The sequence below is a fragment of the Atractosteus spatula genome, unplaced genomic scaffold, assembly GCF_055471065.1.
Source record: "Atractosteus spatula isolate fAtrSpa1 unplaced genomic scaffold, fAtrSpa1.hap1 Scaffold_67, whole genome shotgun sequence".
Lineage (NCBI taxonomy): Eukaryota > Metazoa > Chordata > Actinopteri > Semionotiformes > Lepisosteidae > Atractosteus > Atractosteus spatula.
This window is the reverse complement of record NW_028296898.1, coordinates 81,817-105,884: the sequence shown is the minus strand read 5'-3', so window position 1 is coordinate 105,884 and position 24,068 is coordinate 81,817. Positions and strand designations below refer to the sequence as shown.

At 61.1% G+C, this 24,068-nt stretch overlaps 16 non-coding genes and 1 pseudogene across 16 annotated transcripts; all 17 read left to right on the top strand.

The window, feature by feature from the left end:
* The first annotated feature begins 309 nt into the window (after positions 1 to 309).
* Positions 310 to 500, top strand: LOC148805709 (U2 spliceosomal RNA). The gene has a single exon (XR_016090044.1). It is a non-coding gene; the product is annotated as a U2 spliceosomal RNA (small nuclear RNA).
* Positions 501 to 1,285: 785 nt separating this feature from the next.
* Positions 1,286 to 1,476, top strand: LOC148805708 (U2 spliceosomal RNA). The gene has a single exon (XR_016090043.1). It is a non-coding gene; the product is annotated as a U2 spliceosomal RNA (small nuclear RNA).
* Positions 1,477 to 4,659: 3,183 nt separating this feature from the next.
* LOC148805707 (U2 spliceosomal RNA) lies at positions 4,660 to 4,847 on the top strand. Its single transcript, XR_016090120.1, has one exon. It is a non-coding gene; the product is annotated as a U2 spliceosomal RNA (small nuclear RNA).
* Positions 4,848 to 5,642: 795 nt separating this feature from the next.
* LOC148805706 (U2 spliceosomal RNA) lies at positions 5,643 to 5,833 on the top strand. Its single transcript, XR_016090042.1, has one exon. It is a non-coding gene; the product is annotated as a U2 spliceosomal RNA (small nuclear RNA).
* A 793-nt stretch (positions 5,834 to 6,626) lies between these two features.
* Positions 6,627 to 6,817, top strand: LOC148805705 (U2 spliceosomal RNA). The gene has a single exon (XR_016090041.1). It is a non-coding gene; the product is annotated as a U2 spliceosomal RNA (small nuclear RNA).
* Positions 6,818 to 7,610: 793 nt separating this feature from the next.
* Positions 7,611 to 7,801, top strand: LOC148805704 (U2 spliceosomal RNA). The gene has a single exon (XR_016090039.1). It is a non-coding gene; the product is annotated as a U2 spliceosomal RNA (small nuclear RNA).
* A 791-nt stretch (positions 7,802 to 8,592) lies between these two features.
* LOC148805703 (U2 spliceosomal RNA) lies at positions 8,593 to 8,783 on the top strand. Its single transcript, XR_016090038.1, has one exon. It is a non-coding gene; the product is annotated as a U2 spliceosomal RNA (small nuclear RNA).
* A 793-nt stretch (positions 8,784 to 9,576) lies between these two features.
* Positions 9,577 to 9,767, top strand: LOC148805702 (U2 spliceosomal RNA). The gene has a single exon (XR_016090037.1). It is a non-coding gene; the product is annotated as a U2 spliceosomal RNA (small nuclear RNA).
* A 5,895-nt stretch (positions 9,768 to 15,662) lies between these two features.
* On the top strand, positions 15,663 to 15,843 carry LOC148805701 (U2 spliceosomal RNA; annotated as a pseudogene).
* A 787-nt stretch (positions 15,844 to 16,630) lies between these two features.
* Positions 16,631 to 16,821, top strand: LOC148805700 (U2 spliceosomal RNA). The gene has a single exon (XR_016090036.1). It is a non-coding gene; the product is annotated as a U2 spliceosomal RNA (small nuclear RNA).
* Positions 16,822 to 17,612: 791 nt separating this feature from the next.
* On the top strand, positions 17,613 to 17,803 carry LOC148805699 (U2 spliceosomal RNA). The gene has a single exon (XR_016090035.1). It is a non-coding gene; the product is annotated as a U2 spliceosomal RNA (small nuclear RNA).
* Positions 17,804 to 18,592: 789 nt separating this feature from the next.
* Positions 18,593 to 18,783, top strand: LOC148805698 (U2 spliceosomal RNA). Its single transcript, XR_016090034.1, has one exon. It is a non-coding gene; the product is annotated as a U2 spliceosomal RNA (small nuclear RNA).
* Positions 18,784 to 19,574: 791 nt separating this feature from the next.
* On the top strand, positions 19,575 to 19,765 carry LOC148805697 (U2 spliceosomal RNA). The gene has a single exon (XR_016090033.1). It is a non-coding gene; the product is annotated as a U2 spliceosomal RNA (small nuclear RNA).
* A 789-nt stretch (positions 19,766 to 20,554) lies between these two features.
* Positions 20,555 to 20,745, top strand: LOC148805696 (U2 spliceosomal RNA). Its single transcript, XR_016090032.1, has one exon. It is a non-coding gene; the product is annotated as a U2 spliceosomal RNA (small nuclear RNA).
* Positions 20,746 to 21,534: 789 nt separating this feature from the next.
* LOC148805695 (U2 spliceosomal RNA) lies at positions 21,535 to 21,725 on the top strand. The gene has a single exon (XR_016090031.1). It is a non-coding gene; the product is annotated as a U2 spliceosomal RNA (small nuclear RNA).
* Positions 21,726 to 22,512: 787 nt separating this feature from the next.
* Positions 22,513 to 22,703, top strand: LOC148805694 (U2 spliceosomal RNA). Its single transcript, XR_016090030.1, has one exon. It is a non-coding gene; the product is annotated as a U2 spliceosomal RNA (small nuclear RNA).
* Positions 22,704 to 23,492: 789 nt separating this feature from the next.
* Positions 23,493 to 23,683, top strand: LOC148805693 (U2 spliceosomal RNA). Its single transcript, XR_016090028.1, has one exon. It is a non-coding gene; the product is annotated as a U2 spliceosomal RNA (small nuclear RNA).
* Positions 23,684 to 24,068: the final 385 nt, after the last annotated feature.

Below are 24,068 nucleotides of genomic sequence, written 5' to 3'. Positions count from 1 at the left end.
GACGGTCCGCTTTCGCTTGCAGCTCACTCGGCACGGCTGCTGCTGGTGGGAGGGGCCTAAGCTAAGGAGGCCGGCCGGCTGGCGCCCCCCGCGGCTGCGGTCGTTGTCGGGCCGTTGACAGGAGATCAAAGAGCAGGGCCCCCGCCCGGGACTGGCGGGCAGGCAGGCGAGCAAGCAGGCAGGCAAGAGAGGGGGAGAGCGGAGTCCGGGCGGCCGGCAGCCGCGTGCGGACCGGGCTCCAGAGGCGTCGGCCTGCGCCGCTGCGCGCCAGCCGGACGCCCGCGCGCCCGCCCAAGGCCGGCGTCGGGCATCGCTTCTCGGCCTTTTGGCTAAGATCAAGTGTAGTATCTGTTCTTATCAGTTTAATATCTGATACGTCCCCCATCGGGGGACCACATATTAAACGGATTTTTGGAACAGGGAGCTGGATCAGGAGCTTGCTCCGTCCTCTCCACGCATCGGCCCGGTATTGCAGCGCCTCCGGGAACGGTGCACTACCTTCTCTCAGCGGTGAAAAGACAGACGTAGCTAGCAAGCAAGCGAGGTGGACCGGAGCTCCTTCCTCTCCGGTCTCGTCTCTCGTCCATCTGTGTGTCTCTGTGTCTCTCTCTCTCCCCCTCCCCGTTCCCGTGCTCCCTCCGTGCACTTTCCCGCGCCTCGACTCTCTCGGCAAGCAGGCCGGCCCCCTTTTCGGCTCCCGTGCGTTTTCCCTCCAAAAAACTTAGTTTTTTCCTCCTTTTTCCAGGGAGGCAGGCGTGGCTTGTGTGTGTGTGTGTGTGTGTGTGTGTGTGTGTGTGTGTGTGTGTGTGTGTGTCCCCGTCCTTGCAGGCGGGCCCCTTTCGACAGCCGGCCGTTTTCCCTCCAAAAAACTTAGTATATACACCTTTTCTTTCTTTTTTTCGGCAGGCAGGCAGGTGTGTGTGTGTCCCCGTCCCTCCCGAGAGAGCGCTGCCCCTTGCCTCTGCCCGCAGGTGCCGACGGTCCGCTTTCGCTTGCAGCTCACTCGGCACGGCTGCTGCTGGTGGGAGGGGCCTAAGCTAAGGAGGCCGGCCGGCTGGCGCCCCCCGCGGCTGCGGTCGTTGTCGGGCCGTTGACAGGAGATCAAAGAGCAGGGCCCCCGCCCGGGACTGGCGGGCAGGCAGGCGAGCAAGCAGGCAGGCAAGAGAGGGGGAGAGCGGAGTCCGGGCGGCCGGCAGCCGCGTGCGGACCGGGCTCCAGAGGCGTCGGCCTGCGCCGCTGCGCGCCAGCCGGACGCCCGCGCGCCCGCCCAAGGCCGGCGTCGGGCATCGCTTCTCGGCCTTTTGGCTAAGATCAAGTGTAGTATCTGTTCTTATCAGTTTAATATCTGATACGTCCCCCATCGGGGGACCACATATTAAACGGATTTTTGGAACAGGGAGCTGGATCAGGAGCTTGCTCCGTCCTCTCCACGCATCGGCCCGGTATTGCAGCGCCTCCGGGAACGGTGCACTACCTTCTCTCAGCGGTGAAAAGACAGACGTAGCTAGCAAGCAAGCGAGGTGGACCGGAGCTCCTTCCTCTCCGGTCTCGTCTCTCGTCCATCTGTGTGTCTCTGTGTCTCTCTCTCTCCCCCTCCCCGTTCCCGTGCTCCCTCCGTGCACTTTCCCGCGCCTCGACTCTCTCGGCAAGCAGGCCGGCCCCCTTTTCGGCTCCCGTGCGTTTTCCCTCCAAAAAACTTAGTTTTTTCCTCCTTTTTCCAGGGAGGCAGGCGTGGCTTGTGTGTGTGTGTGTGTGTGTGTGTGTGTGTGTGTGTGTGTGTGTGTGTGTGTGTCCCCGTCCTTGCAGGCGGGCCCCTTTCGACAGCCGGCCGTTTTCCCTCCAAAAAACTTAGTATATACACCTTTTCTTTCTTTTTTTCGGCAGGCAGGCAGGTGTGTGTGTGTCCCCGTCCCTCCCGAGAGAGCGCTGCCCCTTGCCTCTGCCCGCAGGTGCCGACGGTCCGCTTTCGCTTGCAGCTCACTCGGCACGGCTGCTGCTGGTGGGAGGGGCCTAAGCTAAGGAGGCCGGCCGGCTGGCGCCCCCCGCGGCTGCGGTCGTTGTCGGGCCGTTGACAGGAGATCAAAGAGCAGGGCCCCCGCCCGGGACTGGCGGGCAGGCAGGCGAGCAAGCAGGCAGGCAAGAGAGGGGGAGAGCGGAGTCCGGGCGGCCGGCAGCCGCGTGCGGACCGGGCTCCAGAGGCGTCGGCCTGCGCCGCTGCGCGCCAGCCGGACGCCCGCGCGCCCGCCCAAGGCCGGCGTCGGGCATCGCTTCTCGGCCTTTTGGCTAAGATCAAGGTTTAAGCCGGCAAGCCCGCAATTCCGAGGTCTTAGTCCAGGGGGTCGGGAAGGCGACGGGAGGAGCGGACGAGGAGCGGACGAGGAGCGGACGAGGAGCTGGCGAGGAGCTGACGAGGAGTTGGAGTTGCTGTGTATCCGGGCCGGAGGACTGCTGCGTGAGGGGAGCGTTGGAGGCAGACGAGTCGGAGGATACCGGGTTGACGGATTCCTGTTCCTGGGAAGGCGGCGATGGGCGAGCGGAGTGGCGGAATGGTGGCGGGAGACCCTCGGTCCCGGGAGGGACGAATGAGGGACTCTGTGCGGTTTGTGCTGCGGGATTTGGAGGTCGGACGGACCTTTTTGGATCGAGCGGTGTTTGCACGTCGGATTTTGGTGGAGACTTTTTCTTTGAAGGTGGAGGATGTTTTATGTTTCCAGGACTTTGTGGGGAAAGGTACAGTGGATCTGACTTTGGCATCGGCTGTGATTTGTCGGAAGGTTTGGGAGAAGGCATTGGCAATCAAGGATTGTGAACCGCTGAATGTTTTTTATTTGGAGCCGCTGTTTGAAAGGGAGTTGAGGCCATTGCAAGTGCATGTGTTCGACCCCTTTGTGCCGGAGGAAGAGGTGCGATTCTTTTTGAAGCGGTTTGTTGATGTACAGGGTCCGGGACATAAAGTTTTTGATGCAGGCGGCTATTGGAACTGCAGGCGGAGGTACTTAGTCCGCTTCCGGGCCAGTGCGGGGCTGGGGGGGGCCGTGGTGCATCCGCCAGCAAATTTTATGATTGGTGCGAGTCGTGGGTATCTGTTTTACCCGGGTCAGCCAGGTGGCTGTCGGAGGTGTGGTAAGGAGGGGCATGTGGTTGCAACTTGTCCATGTATAATATGTAGAAGGTGTGGGGAGGAGGGGCATGTGGGGGCAAACTGTAAGAAAGAGCCTGTGTGTAATCTATGTGGCGAGAAGGGGCACATGTATAATCGGTGTTCGGGAAAGGTTCGAACATATGCACAGGCTGCATCAGCGGGGCCAGTGCCTTCGAGGGCGCAGCCGGGGACGGACAAGCAGGATACAGTCAGGGTTGCAGGAACATCGAGGGACGAGGAGGTGACTGGTCGGGTTGAGGGTTTGGGGAGTGACGATATGGATATCGTGCCAGAAACTGTGGGGACACCGGGAGAGGAGCTGGGAGAGGGGAGTCTGTCGCAGACTTTGGCGATGGTTGTGGGTTTGGCGGAGGCTTCTGGGGGGAAGGTTCAGGAGGATGAAGGGAAGGTGGGAGAAGGGTCTAAAGGTTTAGTGGAAGGGGTTTCATGGGCAGAAGTAATGTCTGCGGAAGAAGGAAGGAAGGAGGCGCAGGAGATAAGAGCAAAGCGGAAGTCGAAGAGGAAGCCGGAGGGGGAGGAACAACGGAGTAAGGCTAAGGGGGGTAGGATGAGTGTTGGTGACCCCAACCCCTTTGAGGTGTTGGCTGTGGAGGATTCGGAGGAGGACGGTGAGATGGAATGTTCGGGCAGGGAGACGCCAGGTCAGGCAAAGGTGGGGGATGCGACAGGGCAGACGAGTAGTGATGGGATTGGTAAGGGATCACTAGGAGCAGAGAGTAGTGAAGGGGCAGTAGAGACACCCGGGGAGGGTGGATCTGGAGTAGTTCGGGACACGAGGCAAGGGAGGGAGGCTAGGGCTATAGAATTCCAGAAGGTGTTAGGCCGTTGGGCCATACCACGGGTAGATCGTATTCAATGGTCTAAGGGGAAGGAGACTCCGTGGGACAGGGATGTAGATGAGGGGTGTAGTGCTGACGTTTGGACAGTACCCTGTAGATTGGATTGTAATGTTCGTGACGAGGGCATTATAGCGGAATTGCATTCCCGGGAGAGGTTTTATGACTCTCTAAAGTTCGAATATCAACTTGAGGGGTCTCGGGTGACGGCAGTGAGGGTGTCAGGAGATAGGGCGATAGAGTGTGCTAGGGCGTTGAATGAACTTCATGCAGCTTTGAAAAGGAGGAAAGAGCGGATGAAGGGGGGAAAGGGTGCGGAGGGGACGGGATGATTTGCATGAAGGGCGGGATTATGGATATGAGGGAAGGAGCATTCTGGTGTCAGTTTGTGGAAGGGTATGGGTAGAGACGTATTTTGGACTGTGGGCGAGGGCCGAAGGATGTTATTGTTTTGTTATGTATGTCTTGGGGGGTTTGACGTGGGTGGGGTGTGGTATGATATGAGGATATGCTGTGCGGGATGGTTAGTTTGTGTTACCCTGGGTGGAGGTATGGGTTTGTTATGGGGGGTTTGGTTTGTGGGATGGTTTGTTTCGTTTGTACATTTGTGGTTGTGTTGTTTATGGTTGGTGAAGATTGTTGAATGTTTGACCTTTATGAACTGTTTTTCAATAAAAAAAAAAAAAAAAAAAAAATCTGTTCTTATCAGTTTAATATCTGATACGTCCCCCATCGGGGGACCACATATTAAACGGATTTTTGGAACAGGGAGCTGGATCAGGAGCTTGCTCCGTCCTCTCCACGCATCGGCCCGGTATTGCAGCGCCTCCGGGAACGGTGCACTACCTTCTCTCAGCGGTGAAAAGACAGACGTAGCTAGCAAGCAAGCGAGGTGGACCGGAGCTCCTTCCTCTCCGGTCTCGTCTCTCGTCCATCTGTGTGTCTCTGTGTCTCTCTCTCTCCCCCTCCCCGTTCCCGTGCTCCCTCCGTGCACTTTCCCGCGCCTCGACTCTCTCGGCAAGCAGGCCGGCCCCCTTTTCGGCTCCCGTGCGTTTTCCCTCCAAAAAACTTAGTTTTTTCCTCCTTTTTCCAGGGAGGCAGGCGTGGCTTGTGTGTGTGTGTGTGTGTGTGTGTGTGTGTGTGTGTGTGTGTGTGTGTGTGTGTGTGTGTGTCCCCGTCCTTGCAGGCGGGCCCCTTTCGACAGCCGGCCGTTTTCCCTCCAAAAAACTTAGTATATACACCTTTTCTTTCTTTTTTTCGGCAGGCAGGCAGGTGTGTGTGTGTCCCCGTCCCTCCCGAGAGAGCGCTGCCCCTTGCCTCTGCCCGCAGGTGCCGACGGTCCGCTTTCGCTTGCAGCTCACTCGGCACGGCTGCTGCTGGTGGGAGGGGCCTAAGCTAAGGAGGCCGGCCGGCTGGCGCCCCCCGCGGCTGCGGTCGTTGTCGGGCCGTTGACAGGAGATCAAAGAGCAGGGCCCCCGCCCGGGACTGGCGGGCAGGCAGGCGAGCAAGCAGGCAGGCAAGAGAGGGGGAGAGCGGAGTCCGGGCGGCCGGCAGCCGCGTGCGGACCGGGCTCCAGAGGCGTCGGCCTGCGCCGCTGCGCGCCAGCCGGACGCCCGCGCGCCCGCCCAAGGCCGGCGTCGGGCATCGCTTCTCGGCCTTTTGGCTAAGATCAAGTGTAGTATCTGTTCTTATCAGTTTAATATCTGATACGTCCCCCATCGGGGGACCACATATTAAACGGATTTTTGGAACAGGGAGCTGGATCAGGAGCTTGCTCCGTCCTCTCCACGCATCGGCCCGGTATTGCAGCGCCTCCGGGAACGGTGCACTACCTTCTCTCAGCGGTGAAAAGACAGACGTAGCTAGCAAGCAAGCGAGGTGGACCGGAGCTCCTTCCTCTCCGGTCTCGTCTCTCGTCCATCTGTGTGTCTCTGTGTCTCTCTCTCTCCCCCTCCCCGTTCCCGTGCTCCCTCCGTGCACTTTCCCGCGCCTCGACTCTCTCGGCAAGCAGGCCGGCCCCCTTTTCGGCTCCCGTGCGTTTTCCCTCCAAAAAACTTAGTTTTTTCCTCCTTTTTCCAGGGAGGCAGGCGTGGCTTGTGTGTGTGTGTGTGTGTGTGTGTGTGTGTGTGTGTGTGTGTGTGTGTGTGTGTGTGTGTCCCCGTCCTTGCAGGCGGGCCCCTTTCGACAGCCGGCCGTTTTCCCTCCAAAAAACTTAGTATATACACCTTTTCTTTCTTTTTTTCGGCAGGCAGGCAGGTGTGTGTGTGTCCCCGTCCCTCCCGAGAGAGCGCTGCCCCTTGCCTCTGCCCGCAGGTGCCGACGGTCCGCTTTCGCTTGCAGCTCACTCGGCACGGCTGCTGCTGGTGGGAGGGGCCTAAGCTAAGGAGGCCGGCCGGCTGGCGCCCCCCGCGGCTGCGGTCGTTGTCGGGCCGTTGACAGGAGATCAAAGAGCAGGGCCCCCGCCCGGGACTGGCGGGCAGGCAGGCGAGCAAGCAGGCAGGCAAGAGAGGGGGAGAGCGGAGTCCGGGCGGCCGGCAGCCGCGTGCGGACCGGGCTCCAGAGGCGTCGGCCTGCGCCGCTGCGCGCCAGCCGGACGCCCGCGCGCCCGCCCAAGGCCGGCGTCGGGCATCGCTTCTCGGCCTTTTGGCTAAGATCAAGTGTAGTATCTGTTCTTATCAGTTTAATATCTGATACGTCCCCCATCGGGGGACCACATATTAAACGGATTTTTGGAACAGGGAGCTGGATCAGGAGCTTGCTCCGTCCTCTCCACGCATCGGCCCGGTATTGCAGCGCCTCCGGGAACGGTGCACTACCTTCTCTCAGCGGTGAAAAGACAGACGTAGCTAGCAAGCAAGCGAGGTGGACCGGAGCTCCTTCCTCTCCGGTCTCGTCTCTCGTCCATCTGTGTGTCTCTGTGTCTCTCTCTCTCCCCCTCCCCGTTCCCGTGCTCCCTCCGTGCACTTTCCCGCGCCTCGACTCTCTCGGCAAGCAGGCCGGCCCCCTTTTCGGCTCCCGTGCGTTTTCCCTCCAAAAAACTTAGTTTTTTCCTCCTTTTTCCAGGGAGGCAGGCGTGGCTTGTGTGTGTGTGTGTGTGTGTGTGTGTGTGTGTGTGTGTGTGTGTGTGTGTGTGTGTGTGTCCCCGTCCTTGCAGGCGGGCCCCTTTCGACAGCCGGCCGTTTTCCCTCCAAAAAACTTAGTATATACACCTTTTCTTTCTTTTTTTCGGCAGGCAGGCAGGTGTGTGTGTGTCCCCGTCCCTCCCGAGAGAGCGCTGCCCCTTGCCTCTGCCCGCAGGTGCCGACGGTCCGCTTTCGCTTGCAGCTCACTCGGCACGGCTGCTGCTGGTGGGAGGGGCCTAAGCTAAGGAGGCCGGCCGGCTGGCGCCCCCCGCGGCTGCGGTCGTTGTCGGGCCGTTGACAGGAGATCAAAGAGCAGGGCCCCCGCCCGGGACTGGCGGGCAGGCAGGCGAGCAAGCAGGCAGGCAAGAGAGGGGGAGAGCGGAGTCCGGGCGGCCGGCAGCCGCGTGCGGACCGGGCTCCAGAGGCGTCGGCCTGCGCCGCTGCGCGCCAGCCGGACGCCCGCGCGCCCGCCCAAGGCCGGCGTCGGGCATCGCTTCTCGGCCTTTTGGCTAAGATCAAGTGTAGTATCTGTTCTTATCAGTTTAATATCTGATACGTCCCCCATCGGGGGACCACATATTAAACGGATTTTTGGAACAGGGAGCTGGATCAGGAGCTTGCTCCGTCCTCTCCACGCATCGGCCCGGTATTGCAGCGCCTCCGGGAACGGTGCACTACCTTCTCTCAGCGGTGAAAAGACAGACGTAGCTAGCAAGCAAGCGAGGTGGACCGGAGCTCCTTCCTCTCCGGTCTCGTCTCTCGTCCATCTGTGTGTCTCTGTGTCTCTCTCTCTCCCCCTCCCCGTTCCCGTGCTCCCTCCGTGCACTTTCCCGCGCCTCGACTCTCTCGGCAAGCAGGCCGGCCCCCTTTTCGGCTCCCGTGCGTTTTCCCTCCAAAAAACTTAGTTTTTTCCTCCTTTTTCCAGGGAGGCAGGCGTGGCTTGTGTGTGTGTGTGTGTGTGTGTGTGTGTGTGTGTGTGTGTGTGTGTGTGTGTGTGTGTCCCCGTCCTTGCAGGCGGGCCCCTTTCGACAGCCGGCCGTTTTCCCTCCAAAAAACTTAGTATATACACCTTTTCTTTCTTTTTTTCGGCAGGCAGGCAGGTGTGTGTGTGTCCCCGTCCCTCCCGAGAGAGCGCTGCCCCTTGCCTCTGCCCGCAGGTGCCGACGGTCCGCTTTCGCTTGCAGCTCACTCGGCACGGCTGCTGCTGGTGGGAGGGGCCTAAGCTAAGGAGGCCGGCCGGCTGGCGCCCCCCGCGGCTGCGGTCGTTGTCGGGCCGTTGACAGGAGATCAAAGAGCAGGGCCCCCGCCCGGGACTGGCGGGCAGGCAGGCGAGCAAGCAGGCAGGCAAGAGAGGGGGAGAGCGGAGTCCGGGCGGCCGGCAGCCGCGTGCGGACCGGGCTCCAGAGGCGTCGGCCTGCGCCGCTGCGCGCCAGCCGGACGCCCGCGCGCCCGCCCAAGGCCGGCGTCGGGCATCGCTTCTCGGCCTTTTGGCTAAGATCAAGTGTAGTATCTGTTCTTATCAGTTTAATATCTGATACGTCCCCCATCGGGGGACCACATATTAAACGGATTTTTGGAACAGGGAGCTGGATCAGGAGCTTGCTCCGTCCTCTCCACGCATCGGCCCGGTATTGCAGCGCCTCCGGGAACGGTGCACTACCTTCTCTCAGCGGTGAAAAGACAGACGTAGCTAGCAAGCAAGCGAGGTGGACCGGAGCTCCTTCCTCTCCGGTCTCGTCTCTCGTCCATCTGTGTGTCTCTGTGTCTCTCTCTCTCCCCCTCCCCGTTCCCGTGCTCCCTCCGTGCACTTTCCCGCGCCTCGACTCTCTCGGCAAGCAGGCCGGCCCCCTTTTCGGCTCCCGTGCGTTTTCCCTCCAAAAAACTTAGTTTTTTCCTCCTTTTTCCAGGGAGGCAGGCGTGGCTTGTGTGTGTGTGTGTGTGTGTGTGTGTGTGTGTGTGTGTGTGTGTGTGTGTGTGTGTGTGTCCCCGTCCTTGCAGGCGGGCCCCTTTCGACAGCCGGCCGTTTTCCCTCCAAAAAACTTAGTATATACACCTTTTCTTTCTTTTTTTCGGCAGGCAGGCAGGTGTGTGTGTGTCCCCGTCCCTCCCGAGAGAGCGCTGCCCCTTGCCTCTGCCCGCAGGTGCCGACGGTCCGCTTTCGCTTGCAGCTCACTCGGCACGGCTGCTGCTGGTGGGAGGGGCCTAAGCTAAGGAGGCCGGCCGGCTGGCGCCCCCCGCGGCTGCGGTCGTTGTCGGGCCGTTGACAGGAGATCAAAGAGCAGGGCCCCCGCCCGGGACTGGCGGGCAGGCAGGCGAGCAAGCAGGCAGGCAAGAGAGGGGGAGAGCGGAGTCCGGGCGGCCGGCAGCCGCGTGCGGACCGGGCTCCAGAGGCGTCGGCCTGCGCCGCTGCGCGCCAGCCGGACGCCCGCGCGCCCGCCCAAGGCCGGCGTCGGGCATCGCTTCTCGGCCTTTTGGCTAAGATCAAGTGTAGTATCTGTTCTTATCAGTTTAATATCTGATACGTCCCCCATCGGGGGACCACATATTAAACGGATTTTTGGAACAGGGAGCTGGATCAGGAGCTTGCTCCGTCCTCTCCACGCATCGGCCCGGTATTGCAGCGCCTCCGGGAACGGTGCACTACCTTCTCTCAGCGGTGAAAAGACAGACGTAGCTAGCAAGCAAGCGAGGTGGACCGGAGCTCCTTCCTCTCCGGTCTCGTCTCTCGTCCATCTGTGTGTCTCTGTGTCTCTCTCTCTCCCCCTCCCCGTTCCCGTGCTCCCTCCGTGCACTTTCCCGCGCCTCGACTCTCTCGGCAAGCAGGCCGGCCCCCTTTTCGGCTCCCGTGCGTTTTCCCTCCAAAAAACTTAGTTTTTTCCTCCTTTTTCCAGGGAGGCAGGCGTGGCTTGTGTGTGTGTGTGTGTGTGTGTGTGTGTGTGTGTGTGTGTGTGTGTGTGTGTGTGTGTGTCCCCGTCCTTGCAGGCGGGCCCCTTTCGACAGCCGGCCGTTTTCCCTCCAAAAAACTTAGTATATACACCTTTTCTTTCTTTTTTTCGGCAGGCAGGCAGGTGTGTGTGTGTCCCCGTCCCTCCCGAGAGAGCGCTGCCCCTTGCCTCTGCCCGCAGGTGCCGACGGTCCGCTTTCGCTTGCAGCTCACTCGGCACGGCTGCTGCTGGTGGGAGGGGCCTAAGCTAAGGAGGCCGGCCGGCTGGCGCCCCCCGCGGCTGCGGTCGTTGTCGGGCCGTTGACAGGAGATCAAAGAGCAGGGCCCCCGCCCGGGACTGGCGGGCAGGCAGGCGAGCAAGCAGGCAGGCAAGAGAGGGGGAGAGCGGAGTCCGGGCGGCCGGCAGCCGCGTGCGGACCGGGCTCCAGAGGCGTCGGCCTGCGCCGCTGCGCGCCAGCCGGACGCCCGCGCGCCCGCCCAAGGCCGGCGTCGGGCATCGCTTCTCGGCCTTTTGGCCAAGGTCGGAGGTCGAGGGAGGGACGAGATCGGAGGACAACACCTTTCTACTGAGGACGCCGTTGGATTGTTTCATTTGGACCCCGGACTGTTTTCTTGGATTTGCGTTTGGATTTTGGACTTTTGGATTTGCGTTTCACTTGGGACTTTTGGTGCGTGGGCTGCTTGGCAGCCGAAAGGCTGCTTTTCGTCATGGCTGCGGATCCCGGGGAGGCGACGAAGGACGGGCTGAACCCCAGCGTACGATGGACCATCCGCTTTCATTGGAAGGCGGAGACGGAGCCTCCGGGACGTGAGCTTTTTGAAGACGAAGTGCTGTTCGGGATACTGGGATGTAAGGCGAGCGATCTTTTATGTCTGCAGGGGAACCGGGCACAGAAATTTATGGATGCCACCTTCACCAGTGCTACACTGCACAAGGAGGCGGCGGAGAGATGTGCACGAGCGAAGGCGGACGGGAAGCTGCGTGAGTATGAGTGCGGGGGCCTGCGAGGCGACAATAAAAGGTGGGTGGTCGTCCACATGTTCGAGCCTTTTTTGACTGACCAGGATGTGACGACCTTTTTGCGTCGGTACGTGGAGGTGCTTCAGGGCCCATATGTCATCAGTGACACCCGTACTGTCTGGACTGGGAAGCGCCGCTATCAGGTCGAGCTACGGCAGGATCTAAGGTCGCCGGACGGCTTCGCCCACCCACCGGGCAACTTTTTCATCGGGCCAGGTAGGGGGTATTTGTATTATTGGAACCAGCCGGATTTTTGCAGGAAGTGTCGTGGCTTTGGACATCGCGAGGGGTCGTGCACTGTCGGAGAGTGTGGGAAGTGCCACCGCACTGGCCACTCCACACGGGCATGCCCAGTAAAGGAGTGCTCCCTGTGTGGGAACACGGGGCATTTGTTCCGGCAGTGCAGCCAGAGGGGCAAGGACCTGGAGAAGGAGATCCGAGACTGGGTACAGCGGCCAGAGGAGACCGACGGGGAGGAGGAAGACCGACCGGAGGGCGGCAAGGCCCACAGGAAAGGGGGTAAGCACCGGGAGGAAAGGCAGGAGGAGGATGGAGGGCAGGAAGGAGGACAAGGAGAACTCGCAGGAGAAGAAGAGGCACGACCGGGAACTTCACGGGAGGTGAGGAACCCTAGCTGGGCAGATGTGGTGAGGGGGACGCGCCCCCTAGTGGCGGCAGAAACACCTGCAGCGTCGGGGCCGGTGGGAGAGGAGGGGGGGGCACCAGCTCTTACCCCCCTAGGAAAGAAACTGCAGAAACGGTCCCGAGCTGGGAGGCGGCAGAAGGAGACCCAGGAGAAGAAGAAGAGGACGGATGAAGGAGGAGACGACGGAGAACACCGGGAGGAGGTGACAGGCCCGGAACAGATGGTGGAAGAGACGCCCCAGTCAGCCTCGAGTGACTCCGAGTCTGATGACACCGCGGACTCTCTGCCTCCCGGACAGGGGTCCGGTCCGGCAATCTGCCACACCTTCTCGGTGGCGCAGGCTGCGACAGACGAGGGCAGCCCGATAGTGGACTGCCAGGCCGGCATGCTTACCCCCGAACAGGGTTTTCAATGCAGCCCCCTGGGGGGGGTCGCCTTTATGGAGACCTCGGACAGTGACACCTCTGCGAGTACAGCAGGGGCGGCGAGCTCACCCGAGCCCGGCCAGGGAGAGGAGATGGAGAGTGACAGCCCCCCCTTAGAGCCACCATGACCCTCGTGGTGGCAACAGCCAATGTGAGGGGTTTGAGGCAAAAGGACAAGCGGACGGCGGTGTTTTCATACCTGTCTCAGAAGAATCTGGATCTGTGTTTCCTCCAAGAAGTACATCTCAAGGACCTCGACGACGTGAGGGCCCTCCAGAAGGCGTGGAGGAGGGGTTCTTCGTGGTGGAGCGTCGGAGGGGTGAACTCTGCCGGTGTGGGTATCCTGTGTGGCTCGCCAAGCTTCGCCGTCCAGATGGTCAGCTCAGTGATCCCCGGACGTCTGCTGGTGGTGGATGGCGCCTTGAAGGGGACGAAGATCAGACTAATCGGTGTGTACGCCCCAGCAGACAGACGCCAGCAGGGCTCCTTTTTGAGAGATCTGGAGCCCTTGCTATACACCAACAGGGAGCTGATCATGGGCGGCGACTTCAATGTCGACTTAGGAGACTCGCACGGCGAGGGAGTTCACCTGCTGAGGTCCTTGATCACAGATTTCAGATTGCGAGACGGGTTTGATAACGTTGCACACCACACCTGGGACAACGGACGGGGGATTTTCAGACGCCTCGATTATATCCTCTCCACTGTAAAGTGGAAAGTCCTAAGCAGGCAGGTGACCCCCACCTGGTTTTCAGACCATCAGTTGCTGGCAGTCTCCTTTGGTGTCGAGGACCCCGGCTTCCAGGCCGGATACTGGAAGCTGAACAAGCAAGTCCTACTTGAGGCGAGATACCAAAGGAAGATGGAGGCAGTGCTTAGAGACCTTGAGAAGAGGAGAGCACTCTTCAGCTCCGCGGTGCACTGGTGGGAATCTTGTAAACTCATCATCGCAACGGTTACCAAAAGATACTGCTGGATCCGGCGAAGACTGGAGGAACGCCAGTGCACCCAACTCCAGCAGGAGCTTGAGGCACTGTATGGCCAGCTGAACCAGGGGGGCGCCTTCGATGGCGAACGAGTTGCGTACGTCAGAGGCCTGCTTAAGGACAAGTGGCTGCAGCGGGCACAGGACTTCCTTTTCAGGCTGCAGGGAATCTGGAGGGAAGGAGAAGAACGCTGCTCGGCCCAGTTCTTCAGCGCCGTGAGAAGACAGCAAGAGCGCAGTCTTTTCGACACCATCCGGCGCGAAGACGGGACTGCAGCCACGGATATACCCGGGATGTTGAGGTGCGCCACAGGATTCTACGAAGCCTTGTTTTCAGAGAAGGAGATCGACTCGAGCACTAAGGACAGGCTCTTGGAGGGTGTGGAGACGGCGGTAGAAGACCCATCCGCACTGGTCGGTCCAGTGTCGGGGGCAGAGGTCCGAACGGCAATGCTGGGTTTGAAGAAAGGCACTGTCCCTGGCGTTGACGGCCTGCCGACCGAGTTTTACCGCACCTTCTGGAGTCAGCTGGAGCCTTTCCTAGTGCAGGTCTTCAATGAGGTCCTGAACGGCGGAGGGTTGGGCCTCTCGATGAAGACCGGAGTCGTCTCCTTGATTTTCAAGAGTGGAGACAAGGCGGACCTGGGCAACTGGAGGCCGATCCAGCTCCTGTGCACGGACTATAAGATCTTGGCCAGGGTGCTGGGCGGCCGCCTGAGAACCGTAATGCCGGAGCTGGTCAAGGCTGACCAGACATGTGGCGTGGCAGGAAGAAAGATCAGCTGGACGCTGCAGCTGATCCGAGACGTCATCTCCTGGGTGGAGGACAGGGGCCTGCCGCTCATGCTGGTGAGCTTGGACCAGGCGAAGGCTTTTGACCGGGTCCATCATGGGATCCTGTGGGCGCTGTTGCGGAAGAAGGGTCTGCCTGACAGTTTTGTTAGGTGGATCAGGACTCTGTACGACGGCGCAATATCCCGGGTATGTATTAACGGCGCAGTGGGGAGGAGCATCCCCGTAAGGTGTGGTGTGCGACAGGGCTGTCCTCTCTCCCCCCTGTTGTACGTCATTTACATCGAGCTCCTGCTGGACCAGTTACGGACGGATCCCGGAGTGGAAGGAATCCGAGTGCCAGGTGGAGGAGGGCAGGAAGCCAAGATCGCCGCTTATGCGGACGACATCACGCTCTTCCTGGGCTCTGAAAGCGGCCTGGGGAGGGCGTTGGACATCGTGGAGGCCTTCTCTAGAGGCACCGGCGCCCGACTGAACCACGCCAAAAGCCTGGTTAAACTGTTCGGGACCTGGCCATGTGAACCACGGACGTTTGGAGGGCTGACGAGGACGACCGGCCCAGTGAAAGTCTTGGGGGTCCTCTTCCACAACGTGGACCCCGCGGGCTTGAACTGGGAGGCCAGGTTCCGAAGGATCAATCAACAGCTGGGCCTTTGGCAGAAGCGGTCTTTGACCTGGATAGGGAAGGCGCTGGTGCTGAAGGTAGAGATCCTGCCCCTGCTGCTCCACCTGGCAGTGGTATACCCCCTACCTGCAGGACGACGGAAGGAACTGGTGAGGACCATTTTTGGCTTTGTTTGGGGGCACTCATACGAGCGCATTAGACGAACGGACATGTGTAGGCCCGTCGCGGACGGCGGCAGAGGGATTCCAGACTTCCTGGTGAAGTTGGACTGTGTGTTCGTCGCCGGCCTGTGCGTCATCCTGCACGAGAACCCGCCCCACTTGTGTAGCCGGTTTGTGAGCCTCTGGCTCTCGACGAGCATGCGACACCTGACCGTCTGGAGCAACACGACCCCGAAGGCGGAGCGGCTCCCACTGCACTACCGGCACGCAGTGCAGTGGCTGCGGGCACACCCGGAGGTCAAAGGAGGAACGACTGCGCTGAGCCACAGGCTCATGTACAAGACCCTTTTGACGTCGGAAAGGCCAGCGATCCTGGGTGTGCCCAGGGAAATCTGGCAGCAGGCCCAACCAAAGGGCCTGGACAACAAGTTGAAGGACTTGAACTGGCTCTGCGTGTGGGGTCGGTTGGCGGTCAGGTCCGTCATGCATGCGCATGGACTATCACGGCAGAGTCAGTGCCCAAGACACGGCTGCACAGGTGAAGAGACCGTGAACCACGTGTTTTGGGAGTGCGGGTTCGTGCAGGGGGTGTGGAGGACCAGCAGACACCTATACGCACAGGTAGGTCTGGATTCCCCATTGTCACTGCGGATGGTGCTGCGAGGAGTGCCCGGTTCCCGTCCCTGGACCGCCAGCTTCTTACTGTGGCTCCTGATCAGTCTCACGAAGCTGTACGTGTGGGAAGCACGGACTGAGCTGGTCAGGAACGGCGTGGAGGTGACCATCGCAGGCATCCTGAGGAGAGTGAAAGCGGATGTGGTCCGAAGAATCCGATGGGATATAATGCGCTGGGGTTTCGCAGCCGCAAAGGAGCGCTGGAAGGACTTGATCACGTGGTGTTAAAGGTGGTGGGTAGATTAAACTTTTAAGCTCTGTTTTTGTACTGTTTTTCTAATAAATATAAAAAAAATCTGTTCTTATCAGTTTAATATCTGATACGTCCCCCATCGGGGGACCACATATTAAACGGATTTTTGGAACAGGGAGCTGGATCAGGAGCTTGCTCCGTCCTCTCCACGCATCGGCCCGGTATTGCAGCGCCTCCGGGAACGGTGCACTACCTTCTCTCAGCGGTGAAAAGACAGACGTAGCTAGCAAGCAAGCGAGGTGGACCGGAGCTCCTTCCTCTCCGGTCTCGTCTCTCGTCCATCTGTGTGTCTCTGTGTCTCTCTCTCTCCCCCTCCCCGTTCCCGTGCTCCCTCCGTGCACTTTCCCGCGCCTCGACTCTCTCGGCAAGCAGGCCGGCCCCCTTTTCGGCTCCCGTGCGTTTTCCCTCCAAAAAACTTAGTTTTTTCCTCCTTTTTCCAGGGAGGCAGGCGTGGCTTGTGTGTGTGTGTGTGTGTGTGTGTGTGTGTGTGTGTGTGTGTGTGTGTGTGTGTCCCCGTCCTTGCAGGCGGGCCCCTTTCGACAGCCGGCCGTTTTCCCTCCAAAAAACTTAGTATATACACCTTTTCTTTCTTTTTTTCGGCAGGCAGGCAGGTGTGTGTGTGTCCCCGTCCCTCCCGAGAGAGCGCTGCCCCTTGCCTCTGCCCGCAGGTGCCGACGGTCCGCTTTCGCTTGCAGCTCACTCGGCACGGCTGCTGCTGGTGGGAGGGGCCTAAGCTAAGGAGGCCGGCCGGCTGGCGCCCCCCGCGGCTGCGGTCGTTGTCGGGCCGTTGACAGGAGATCAAAGAGCAGGGCCCCCGCCCGGGACTGGCGGGCAGGCAGGCGAGCAAGCAGGCAGGCAAGAGAGGGGGAGAGCGGAGTCCGGGCGGCCGGCAGCCGCGTGCGGACCGGGCTCCAGAGGCGTCGGCCTGCGCCGCTGCGCGCCAGCCGGACGCCCGCGCGCCCGCCCAAGGCCGGCGTCGGGCATCGCTTCTCGGCCTTTTGGCTAAGATCAAGTGTAGTATCTGTTCTTATCAGTTTAATATCTGATACGTCCCCCATCGGGGGACCACATATTAAACGGATTTTTGGAACAGGGAGCTGGATCAGGAGCTTGCTCCGTCCTCTCCACGCATCGGCCCGGTATTGCAGCGCCTCCGGGAACGGTGCACTACCTTCTCTCAGCGGTGAAAAGACAGACGTAGCTAGCAAGCAAGCGAGGTGGACCGGAGCTCCTTCCTCTCCGGTCTCGTCTCTCGTCCATCTGTGTGTCTCTGTGTCTCTCTCTCTCCCCCTCCCCGTTCCCGTGCTCCCTCCGTGCACTTTCCCGCGCCTCGACTCTCTCGGCAAGCAGGCCGGCCCCCTTTTCGGCTCCCGTGCGTTTTCCCTCCAAAAAACTTAGTTTTTTCCTCCTTTTTCCAGGGAGGCAGGCGTGGCTTGTGTGTGTGTGTGTGTGTGTGTGTGTGTGTGTGTGTGTGTGTGTGTGTGTGTGTGTGTCCCCGTCCTTGCAGGCGGGCCCCTTTCGACAGCCGGCCGTTTTCCCTCCAAAAAACTTAGTATATACACCTTTTCTTTCTTTTTTTCGGCAGGCAGGCAGGTGTGTGTGTGTCCCCGTCCCTCCCGAGAGAGCGCTGCCCCTTGCCTCTGCCCGCAGGTGCCGACGGTCCGCTTTCGCTTGCAGCTCACTCGGCACGGCTGCTGCTGGTGGGAGGGGCCTAAGCTAAGGAGGCCGGCCGGCTGGCGCCCCCCGCGGCTGCGGTCGTTGTCGGGCCGTTGACAGGAGATCAAAGAGCAGGGCCCCCGCCCGGGACTGGCGGGCAGGCAGGCGAGCAAGCAGGCAGGCAAGAGAGGGGGAGAGCGGAGTCCGGGCGGCCGGCAGCCGCGTGCGGACCGGGCTCCAGAGGCGTCGGCCTGCGCCGCTGCGCGCCAGCCGGACGCCCGCGCGCCCGCCCAAGGCCGGCGTCGGGCATCGCTTCTCGGCCTTTTGGCTAAGATCAAGTGTAGTATCTGTTCTTATCAGTTTAATATCTGATACGTCCCCCATCGGGGGACCACATATTAAACGGATTTTTGGAACAGGGAGCTGGATCAGGAGCTTGCTCCGTCCTCTCCACGCATCGGCCCGGTATTGCAGCGCCTCCGGGAACGGTGCACTACCTTCTCTCAGCGGTGAAAAGACAGACGTAGCTAGCAAGCAAGCGAGGTGGACCGGAGCTCCTTCCTCTCCGGTCTCGTCTCTCGTCCATCTGTGTGTCTCTGTGTCTCTCTCTCTCCCCCTCCCCGTTCCCGTGCTCCCTCCGTGCACTTTCCCGCGCCTCGACTCTCTCGGCAAGCAGGCCGGCCCCCTTTTCGGCTCCCGTGCGTTTTCCCTCCAAAAAACTTAGTTTTTTCCTCCTTTTTCCAGGGAGGCAGGCGTGGCTTGTGTGTGTGTGTGTGTGTGTGTGTGTGTGTGTGTGTGTGTGTGTGTGTGTGTGTGTCCCCGTCCTTGCAGGCGGGCCCCTTTCGACAGCCGGCCGTTTTCCCTCCAAAAAACTTAGTATATACACCTTTTCTTTCTTTTTTTCGGCAGGCAGGCAGGTGTGTGTGTGTCCCCGTCCCTCCCGAGAGAGCGCTGCCCCTTGCCTCTGCCCGCAGGTGCCGACGGTCCGCTTTCGCTTGCAGCTCACTCGGCACGGCTGCTGCTGGTGGGAGGGGCCTAAGCTAAGGAGGCCGGCCGGCTGGCGCCCCCCGCGGCTGCGGTCGTTGTCGGGCCGTTGACAGGAGATCAAAGAGCAGGGCCCCCGCCCGGGACTGGCGGGCAGGCAGGCGAGCAAGCAGGCAGGCAAGAGAGGGGGAGAGCGGAGTCCGGGCGGCCGGCAGCCGCGTGCGGACCGGGCTCCAGAGGCGTCGGCCTGCGCCGCTGCGCGCCAGCCGGACGCCCGCGCGCCCGCCCAAGGCCGGCGTCGGGCATCGCTTCTCGGCCTTTTGGCTAAGATCAAGTGTAGTATCTGTTCTTATCAGTTTAATATCTGATACGTCCCCCATCGGGGGACCACATATTAAACGGATTTTTGGAACAGGGAGCTGGATCAGGAGCTTGCTCCGTCCTCTCCACGCATCGGCCCGGTATTGCAGCGCCTCCGGGAACGGTGCACTACCTTCTCTCAGCGGTGAAAAGACAGACGTAGCTAGCAAGCAAGCGAGGTGGACCGGAGCTCCTTCCTCTCCGGTCTCGTCTCTCGTCCATCTGTGTGTCTCTGTGTCTCTCTCTCTCCCCCTCCCCGTTCCCGTGCTCCCTCCGTGCACTTTCCCGCGCCTCGACTCTCTCGGCAAGCAGGCCGGCCCCCTTTTCGGCTCCCGTGCGTTTTCCCTCCAAAAAACTTAGTTTTTTCCTCCTTTTTCCAGGGAGGCAGGCGTGGCTTGTGTGTGTGTGTGTGTGTGTGTGTGTGTGTGTGTGTGTGTGTGTGTGTGTGTGTGTGTCCCCGTCCTTGCAGGCGGGCCCCTTTCGACAGCCGGCCGTTTTCCCTCCAAAAAACTTAGTATATACACCTTTTCTTTCTTTTTTTCGGCAGGCAGGCAGGTGTGTGTGTGTCCCCGTCCCTCCCGAGAGAGCGCTGCCCCTTGCCTCTGCCCGCAGGTGCCGACGGTCCGCTTTCGCTTGCAGCTCACTCGGCACGGCTGCTGCTGGTGGGAGGGGCCTAAGCTAAGGAGGCCGGCCGGCTGGCGCCCCCCGCGGCTGCGGTCGTTGTCGGGCCGTTGACAGGAGATCAAAGAGCAGGGCCCCCGCCCGGGACTGGCGGGCAGGCAGGCGAGCAAGCAGGCAGGCAAGAGAGGGGGAGAGCGGAGTCCGGGCGGCCGGCAGCCGCGTGCGGACCGGGCTCCAGAGGCGTCGGCCTGCGCCGCTGCGCGCCAGCCGGACGCCCGCGCGCCCGCCCAAGGCCGGCGTCGGGCATCGCTTCTCGGCCTTTTGGCTAAGATCAAGTGTAGTATCTGTTCTTATCAGTTTAATATCTGATACGTCCCCCATCGGGGGACCACATATTAAACGGATTTTTGGAACAGGGAGCTGGATCAGGAGCTTGCTCCGTCCTCTCCACGCATCGGCCCGGTATTGCAGCGCCTCCGGGAACGGTGCACTACCTTCTCTCAGCGGTGAAAAGACAGACGTAGCTAGCAAGCAAGCGAGGTGGACCGGAGCTCCTTCCTCTCCGGTCTCGTCTCTCGTCCATCTGTGTGTCTCTGTGTCTCTCTCTCTCCCCCTCCCCGTTCCCGTGCTCCCTCCGTGCACTTTCCCGCGCCTCGACTCTCTCGGCAAGCAGGCCGGCCCCCTTTTCGGCTCCCGTGCGTTTTCCCTCCAAAAAACTTAGTTTTTTCCTCCTTTTTCCAGGGAGGCAGGCGTGGCTTGTGTGTGTGTGTGTGTGTGTGTGTGTGTGTGTGTGTGTGTGTGTGTGTGTGTGTGTCCCCGTCCTTGCAGGCGGGCCCCTTTCGACAGCCGGCCGTTTTCCCTCCAAAAAACTTAGTATATACACCTTTTCTTTCTTTTTTTCGGCAGGCAGGCAGGTGTGTGTGTGTCCCCGTCCCTCCCGAGAGAGCGCTGCCCCTTGCCTCTGCCCGCAGGTGCCGACGGTCCGCTTTCGCTTGCAGCTCACTCGGCACGGCTGCTGCTGGTGGGAGGGGCCTAAGCTAAGGAGGCCGGCCGGCTGGCGCCCCCCGCGGCTGCGGTCGTTGTCGGGCCGTTGACAGGAGATCAAAGAGCAGGGCCCCCGCCCGGGACTGGCGGGCAGGCAGGCGAGCAAGCAGGCAGGCAAGAGAGGGGGAGAGCGGAGTCCGGGCGGCCGGCAGCCGCGTGCGGACCGGGCTCCAGAGGCGTCGGCCTGCGCCGCTGCGCGCCAGCCGGACGCCCGCGCGCCCGCCCAAGGCCGGCGTCGGGCATCGCTTCTCGGCCTTTTGGCTAAGATCAAGTGTAGTATCTGTTCTTATCAGTTTAATATCTGATACGTCCCCCATCGGGGGACCACATATTAAACGGATTTTTGGAACAGGGAGCTGGATCAGGAGCTTGCTCCGTCCTCTCCACGCATCGGCCCGGTATTGCAGCGCCTCCGGGAACGGTGCACTACCTTCTCTCAGCGGTGAAAAGACAGACGTAGCTAGCAAGCAAGCGAGGTGGACCGGAGCTCCTTCCTCTCCGGTCTCGTCTCTCGTCCATCTGTGTGTCTCTGTGTCTCTCTCTCTCCCCCTCCCCGTTCCCGTGCTCCCTCCGTGCACTTTCCCGCGCCTCGACTCTCTCGGCAAGCAGGCCGGCCCCCTTTTCGGCTCCCGTGCGTTTTCCCTCCAAAAAACTTAGTTTTTTCCTCCTTTTTCCAGGGAGGCAGGCGTGGCTTGTGTGTGTGTGTGTGTGTGTGTGTGTGTGTGTGTGTGTGTGTGTGTGTGTGTGTGTCCCCGTCCTTGCAGGCGGGCCCCTTTCGACAGCCGGCCGTTTTCCCTCCAAAAAACTTAGTATATACACCTTTTCTTTCTTTTTTTCGGCAGGCAGGCAGGTGTGTGTGTGTCCCCGTCCCTCCCGAGAGAGCGCTGCCCCTTGCCTCTGCCCGCAGGTGCCGACGGTCCGCTTTCGCTTGCAGCTCACTCGGCACGGCTGCTGCTGGTGGGAGGGGCCTAAGCTAAGGAGGCCGGCCGGCTGGCGCCCCCCGCGGCTGCGGTCGTTGTCGGGCCGTTGACAGGAGATCAAAGAGCAGGGCCCCCGCCCGGGACTGGCGGGCAGGCAGGCGAGCAAGCAGGCAGGCAAGAGAGGGGGAGAGCGGAGTCCGGGCGGCCGGCAGCCGCGTGCGGACCGGGCTCCAGAGGCGTCGGCCTGCGCCGCTGCGCGCCAGCCGGACGCCCGCGCGCCCGCCCAAGGCCGGCGTCGGGCATCGCTTCTCGGCCTTTTGGCTAAGATCAAGTGTAGTATCTGTTCTTATCAGTTTAATATCTGATACGTCCCCCATCGGGGGACCACATATTAAACGGATTTTTGGAACAGGGAGCTGGATCAGGAGCTTGCTCCGTCCTCTCCACGCATCGGCCCGGTATTGCAGCGCCTCCGGGAACGGTGCACTACCTTCTCTCAGCGGTGAAAAGACAGACGTAGCTAGCAAGCAAGCGAGGTGGACCGGAGCTCCTTCCTCTCCGGTCTCGTCTCTCGTCCATCTGTGTGTCTCTGTGTCTCTCTCTCTCCCCCTCCCCGTTCCCGTGCTCCCTCCGTGCACTTTCCCGCGCCTCGACTCTCTCGGCAAGCAGGCCGGCCCCCTTTTCGGCTCCCGTGCGTTTTCCCTCCAAAAAACTTAGTTTTTTCCTCCTTTTTCCAGGGAGGCAGGCGTGGCTTGTGTGTGTGTGTGTGTGTGTGTGTGTGTGTGTGTGTGTGTGTGTGTGTGTGTGTCCCCGTCCTTGCAGGCGGGCCCCTTTCGACAGCCGGCCGTTTTCCCTCCAAAAAACTTAGTATATACACCTTTTCTTTCTTTTTTTCGGCAGGCAGGCAGGTGTGTGTGTGTCCCCGTCCCTCCCGAGAGAGCGCTGCCCCTTGCCTCTGCCCGCAGGTGCCGACGGTCCGCTTTCGCTTGCAGCTCACTCGGCACGGCTGCTGCTGGTGGGAGGGGCCTAAGCTAAGGAGGCCGGCCGGCTGGCGCCCCCCGCGGCTGCGGTCGTTGTCGGGCCGTTGACAGGAGATCAAAGAGCAGGGCCCCCGCCCGGGACTGGCGGGCAGGCAGGCGAGCAAGCAGGCAGGCAAGAGAGGGGGAGAGCGGAGTCCGGGCGGCCGGCAGCCGCGTGCGGACCGGGCTCCAGAGGCGTCGGCCTGCGCCGCTGCGCGCCAGCCGGACGCCCGCGCGCCCGCCCAAGGCCGGCGTCGGGCATCGCTTCTCGGCCTTTTGGCTAAGATCAAGTGTAGTATCTGTTCTTATCAGTTTAATATCTGATACGTCCCCCATCGGGGGACCACATATTAAACGGATTTTTGGAACAGGGAGCTGGATCAGGAGCTTGCTCCGTCCTCTCCACGCATCGGCCCGGTATTGCAGCGCCTCCGGGAACGGTGCACTACCTTCTCTCAGCGGTGAAAAGACAGACGTAGCTAGCAAGCAAGCGAGGTGGACCGGAGCTCCTTCCTCTCCGGTCTCGTCTCTCGTCCATCTGTGTGTCTCTGTGTCTCTCTCTCTCCCCCTCCCCGTTCCCGTGCTCCCTCCGTGCACTTTCCCGCGCCTCGACTCTCTCGGCAAGCAGGCCGGCCCCCTTTTCGGCTCCCGTGCGTTTTCCCTCCAAAAAACTTAGTTTTTTCCTCCTTTTTCCAGGGAGGCAGGCGTGGCTTGTGTGTGTGTGTGTGTGTGTGTGTGTGTGTGTGTGTGTGTGTGTGTGTGTGTGTGTCCCCGTCCTTGCAGGCGGGCCCCTTTCGACAGCCGGCCGTTTTCCCTCCAAAAAACTTAGTATATACACCTTTTCTTTCTTTTTTTCGGCAGGCAGGCAGGTGTGTGTGTGTCCCCGTCCCTCCCGAGAGAGCGCTGCCCCTTGCCTCTGCCCGCAGGTGCCGACGGTCCGCTTTCGCTTGCAGCTCACTCGGCACGGCTGCTGCTGGTGGGAGGGGCCTAAGCTAAGGAGGCCGGCCGGCTGGCGCCCCCCGCGGCTGCGGTCGTTGTCGGGCCGTTGACAGGAGATCAAAGAGCAGGGCCCCCGCCCGGGACTGGCGGGCAGGCAGGCGAGCAAGCAGGCAGGCAAGAGAGGGGGAGAGCGGAGTCCGGGCGGCCGGCAGCCGCGTGCGGACCGGGCTCCAGAGGCGTCGGCCTGCGCCGCTGCGCGCCAGCCGGACGCCCGCGCGCCCGCCCAAGGCCGGCGTCGGGCATCGCTTCTCGGCCTTTTGGCTAAGATCAAGTGTAGTATCTGTTCTTATCAGTTTAATATCTGATACGTCCCCCATCGGGGGACCACATATTAAACGGATTTTTGGAACAGGGAGCTGGATCAGGAGCTTGCTCCGTCCTCTCCACGCATCGGCCCGGTATTGCAGCGCCTCCGGGAACGGTGCACTACCTTCTCTCAGCGGTGAAAAGACAGACGTAGCTAGCAAGCAAGCGAGGTGGACCGGAGCTCCTTCCTCTCCGGTCTCGTCTCTCGTCCATCTGTGTGTCTCTGTGTCTCTCTCTCTCCCCCTCCCCGTTCCCGTGCTCCCTCCGTGCACTTTCCCGCGCCTCGACTCTCTCGGCAAGCAGGCCGGCCCCCTTTTCGGCTCCCGTGCGTTTTCCCTCCAAAAAACTTAGTTTTTTCCTCCTTTTTCCAGGGAGGCAGGCGTGGCTTGTGTGTGTGTGTGTGTGTGTGTGTGTGTGTGTGTGTGTGTGTGTGTGTGTGTGTGTCCCCGTCCTTGCAGGCGGGCCCCTTTCGACAGCCGGCCGTTTTCCCTCCAAAAAACTTAGTATATAC